The 5,545-nt window shown below is 40.8% G+C and overlaps 1 pseudogene; it reads right to left on the reverse strand.

The window, feature by feature from the left end:
• Nucleotides 1–4,230: 4,230 nt before the first annotated feature.
• LOC115290613 overlaps nt 4,231–5,545 on the reverse strand; it is a 6,095-nt pseudogene continuing 4,780 nt past the window's right edge.

A 5,545-nucleotide genomic window follows, 5' to 3' on the forward strand; every position in this document is an offset into this window, starting at 1 on the left:
AGTCTTTCAGATCTGGACTTGCATAGCTTCTGATACCCTGTGTGCAATAATATAATTTGCAGGGCATATATGTTGGTGATAAATGTTTTTAATAATAGTTTTAATTGCTCTTTTGAAAGTGATGACATCATAGTTATAAATAATCCATACACGTACTGTAGAGAAGACTTCTGACTTATGTTTAGCTAAAACATGGACTCTCTGGGGCACTGGCTCATTCTAGGAACTCTTTCTAAAACTCTTGGAACATACCTGTTTAGAATGGCATTTTCTTTTCAGAGTTAAGTATAATGCTTAAGGGATAATTTAGTGTTCTGTTAATATATGGTGATGTATGAGTGACATGGCAAAAAGGACTGCAGCTTCTTTATGTTTAACATTGAACTTTGAAGCCTCAGATCAGAGCTGGCTGCATGTAACCTCAGGAGTTGTCAGCTGGTAAGCAATCAAGAACTTCCCTGAGGCAGTGCGGTGGTCTCCCCAGGACCTCTTGGGCCAGCAAGGCTGACTGCTTAGGATGGTGGGAAATGGTCAGCTCCCCTCCCTTCCCTCCCTTAAAATGATGCTTGTTCATTTTATTCTTTGATAGTGATCCTTGGAAAATATCCCACATTAGGAATTGACTTGAGTCTCAAAGTTTTATCTTTAAAACTTGAAGAAGGTAAAACAGTTTCAGGTATGTGAAGCTAGATATGCTTTATTCAGAGATGACCTTATGTTTTAGTGTCTGTTTTGAGTATTTTTATTGCCACATTAGCTTACTTATAACTTATTTTTCTACTTATTGAGAAAGTGATATTGAAAGAATGGTAAGGAAATAGAATGAGAGCCCTAATTACAATGTTACTGTGTCAGGCCTCCAGGGATTGCACTGTGCAGAGGATGCTCTTTTCCTCTCTTCTGTCCTTCTGGAGACCTGTTTTATGCAGGACTGGAGCACTATGACTCTTCCCCAAGCACTGAGGTTTGGAGAGCCCTGGTGGTGGCATAGTAGGAGCTCTTGGGACCATGGCTGTGAGAGAGACTCAGATGATAGATGGGAAATGATGCCTAAGGACATGAATGACCTTCTGTTAAGATGTTGCTCAACTTAACCAGGACACCGGCTTTGTTTTTATTCCTGATATAAAACCTTAAACCATGTAATTTTGAGTCCTAGTTATGTGTGAAACTCAGGAAAACCCATAATCCTGCACTTCTATTATTTCTTTATGTAAAAATTTAAAGCCCATAATTAGTCCAGTCTTCTGCTTTAAAAAATGTACTTCTACGAAGGCAGCTTAGCACAGTAACAGTTCCTGTCCTGGCACTCCAAAATACACAAATTCTGTTTTTATTATCTGTGGCCAGTGACATATATAACTTGTTTCATAGGTCAACTTGCTCCATCCCTGAGCAGACTTAAATAGATCTCCATATCAAACCTTTTGCCAAATGACCTTTATGGTGACCATAGTCAGGTCTGTTTTCCTGGGAAGTTCTGCTGAACTTACTGACACTATAGAGTCTATTTCTAGTTGAAAGGAGGTGCACTTGACTATCATCCCTTTGGATATTTGAGATGGTGGAAAATTGCCAGATGTGATGTGTGACAAAGTTGGTTTTGATGGTGAAAAGAAATGTTACTTTTATGATTTTATATCCTGTGTAGTAAGAATTGCTTCTTTTATATGATAGTCATTATTAGAGCTGTATGCTTTACTAAAAAAATATTAAATAGTTTTTAATGTGGCATTGGGGTATTAATTTCGAACTTGGAGTTACTGGAACCACAGAGTACTGAGTTATGTCACTGAAATGCCTGGGAAACAGAGTTCCCCTCTGAAGGAAGGGGGACGTGTGAACTAAAACTTGGGAACATGTGTGTGCATTCTGTTGGTCAGCCCTATTGGACAGACATAGATGAACCTGGAAATTCAGTGTTGCCAGTGACTTGATGCTGATAGGAAATGCATAATAGGTATAATAAAGATGGGTTGAGAAATTTCCTTTCTTTAGTCCAATTTCTGTAGATACCAGTTTTGTGATCACCTCAGTTTAGGTAATCCTAAATCAAGAAGTTAGATAAAGTGGAAAAAGCTTGTTCAGGTGTGAGTAAGCATTTCACTTTCATGTGTGGAAGAAGTTGGCCACCGACATTGGACACATGCAAAGTTGATTTTTTTTTTTTTTTTTAGTTACTGGAGTGAACTTCAGGGTCTTAGATAGTAAAGAGAAAGGAAAGACCAGTGGCTGTGTTTGAGATGATAATCCTGAAACAGGCCACAGCAGGACCCAAGACCTGGACCATAAGAAGAAGTTTCTACAGTTGAGACAAATGGCCCAAGTTTTTTTCTACATCAGTTACGATCCTGTTTCATTTTTCTTTCATCTTCCCAACTTTATGAAGACACAGGCATGAAATGCAGTTCCATGTCTTCCCTCATGGAATTGATTTTCTGATTGCTTCCCTCTCATATTCTCTTGTGTCCACAGAACCTATTTTTTCTTGTATATACAAATTGTTATGTTTATAAGTGAAAATGTTAACACATTAAATGATTAACCTAAAAAAAGAAAAAACAGCACAATGAGATTAGGAAAAAGATACATGAACAAAATAAACTCTTTACAAAAGAGATTAAATAACCATTAAAAAAACAAACTGAAATTCTGAAGCTGAAAAATTCAATGAATGAAATGAAGAATACAGTAGATAGCTTCTGAGGTAGAGTAGAGCAAATGGAAGATATAATAAGTGACTTAAAAGAAGAAATTGTGAAATAGCACACTCAGAAGGGAAAGAATAGAAAAGAATAAGAATGAGGGGTGCCTGGATGACACAGTCAGTTAAGTGTCCAACTCTTGATTTTGGCTCAGGTCATGTTCTCATGGTTCATAAGCTTGAGATCCTCATCAGGTTCTGCCCTTACAGTGCAGGGGTTGATTGGGATTCTCTCTCTCTCTCTCTCCCTTCTTCTTTGCTGCTCCCCTGTTCATTCTCTCTCTCATTCTCCCTCTCTCTCTCTCCTCTCTTTGCTCTTTCTCTCTCTTGCTCTCTCTCAAAATGAATAAAAACTTTTAAAAGAGAACAAGAATGAGAAAAAAAAAACCCTATGTGATCAATGAGACTCAATCAAAAAGGCAAACATTTGAATAATTGAGACTCCAGAAGGAGAAGACAGGGAGAAGGAAGCAGAACATTTATTTAAAGAAATAATAACTGTCTCGGATGCTTCAAGATGGCGGTGAAGATTGGAGCTCTGTAAACTCCCTCTGCCCCAGCCATTGAACTGAGAAGGACATTACTCGAATCTGCAAGAGTGGAAGGAGAAAATACGGAATCCAGAAAGAAGACAACCTCAAAGATACCTGAGTGAGTGAGTGCAGACTGGGGAGATTGGAAAACGGGCCAGCCTGAGACGGGCAGGGGAGGTGGGAGCCCCAGCCCAACACAAGGCAAGTGAGTGGAGCCCGAGAGACAAAGGGAAGAGACAGAGAAACTGAACACACTCATAGTACTGTCTCTGGGGAAGAGATAAAGAACGTTTAACTGTGCTTGGAGAGAGAAACTCTCACTCCATATATAACCCAGGTGGTGCAAGGGAAAGAACAGCTTTCAGCCCTGAGCCATCTCAGCAGGGAGTCAGCGACTGGGTGGTGCCAGGGGCGCTCACTTCGACCTCAGTTTTGGGAGTGGGAGCACGCACCTCATTTCCACGGCGCATCTCACCCCCAGCATTGGCCGCACTAATTCCAAATCCTGGGTGCCAACATGGAAAAAATACCCCCACTCCTATGCGATCCAAGCAGGGATTTGGCAGCAGTGGAGGCCTGGGCATGTACTCAGGCTGCAGGAGCTCCTAGCTCATTTCTGGCTGCGCCCGGCACCTAGGGCAGCAGCAGCGCGAATCCCAGCTGGTGCCAAGAGAAACTCATCCCTCACCCAACGCGATTGCGATCCCGGCTGGGGGCTGGGCATCCACAGTTGTGTCTGTGACCCGGTACACTTCTCCTCCTGCTGCACGCCTCACCTCAGGCAGTACACGTCGCCTCAGGCAGGGACAGCTGAAATCCCTGCCTCAGCCAAGACAAATTGATCCCTCCCCCTAAGAAGCCAGCCACCAAAGCAAGTTCATCTCATCTGTGGTAGCATAAAACTGCATGGACTAGAACTTTGAACCGAGGCGGGCCTGGAAAATACAACTTGGCTCAACTGCAGCACAAGGAAATTGGACTCATTAGAGTGGCCTACAAGGTATAGTTCCAGTGGAACTTGGCATGCAGCCATTCTACTCTCTGCAGACACCAAGGCGGAGCCTCTGAGAGCAGCCTCCTAGACCTACCACACCAAACTAAGCCTATCCATGAGGGGGAGTTGCTGCTTTTTTTTTTCCTTTTTCTTTATTTCTTTTTTTTTTTGTACTTATTTTTATTATGGATACCTTTCTTACTTACATTTTTTAAAAATTTTTATTCCTTATTTTCCTTTCTCCTTTCTCCCTTTTTTTTACCTTCTTGCAATCCCGATATATTCTCCTGTATCTCATCCTTACCTCTCCCCTCAACTGGTCATACACTTTTAGACTGTCCATTGCCCTTTGTTGTCTCTTTATTGAACACTTTTATTTTTTTTCTTCTCTTCTTTTCGTCTCTTTCCTCTCCATATTCTTTCTTTTCTTTCCCCCTTTTAATGTGTTTGTTTATTTGATTTGCCTGTGGGTTTGTGTGCTTCTGCTCCCGCTGTGTTTGTCTGTCTGTTTTCCTTCTTAGGTCTACACCAAGAAACAAGCCAAAGTGTGCATGATGGTGAGTCCCAAATATTGCTGAGTAGGGAAATAAAATATTCAAAGGCACAACAAGAGAAACTGAGAGACACCATTAAAAGAATATTCCCTGAAACGACAGGCCCAGGACAGTCAATAAGCCTCCTTTAACAGAGCAATATTAACAGGTGCAGAGAGCACAACGAGCTTTTTAAAGCTGACAAGAGACAGAAAACTAGCAAAAATGATAAAACGAAGGAACTCTCCCTTGAAGAACCTCCAGGAAGAAGTCACAGCCACAGAACAGCTCAAGGCAGATCTAGACAACATACCAGCTCAAGAATTTTAAAAACTTGTCATAAAATTAATGGCTGGAGTTGAAAAAAGCAACAAAGAATCAACTGAGACAATGACTAGGCACTTTGAAAATAGGTGTGATGAGTTTTAAAAAAGGCTATAAATGAGGTGAATAACAAAATGAAGGCAGCCATCTCATGGATTGAAGAGACAGAGAGAAGAATAGGTGAATTAGAAGACACAGTTATAGCAAAAGAGGAAGCTGGAAAAAAAAAAAAAAAGAGAAATTAATCCAGGAGCAGGAAAGGAGACTTCGAGATCTGAGTGATATAATCAAACGAAATAACATCCATATCATAGGAATTCTTGAAGAGAAAGACAGAGAGAAAGGTCCCGAAGGGATACTAGACCAAATTATAACTGAGAATTTCCCAAATCTGGGAAAAGAAATAGACATTCAGATTCAAGAGGCACAAAGAACCCCCTTAAGACATAATTTGAAT

The sequence above is a fragment of the Suricata suricatta genome, chromosome 4 (genome assembly GCF_006229205.1).
Source record: "Suricata suricatta isolate VVHF042 chromosome 4, meerkat_22Aug2017_6uvM2_HiC, whole genome shotgun sequence".
Lineage (NCBI taxonomy): Eukaryota > Metazoa > Chordata > Mammalia > Carnivora > Herpestidae > Suricata > Suricata suricatta.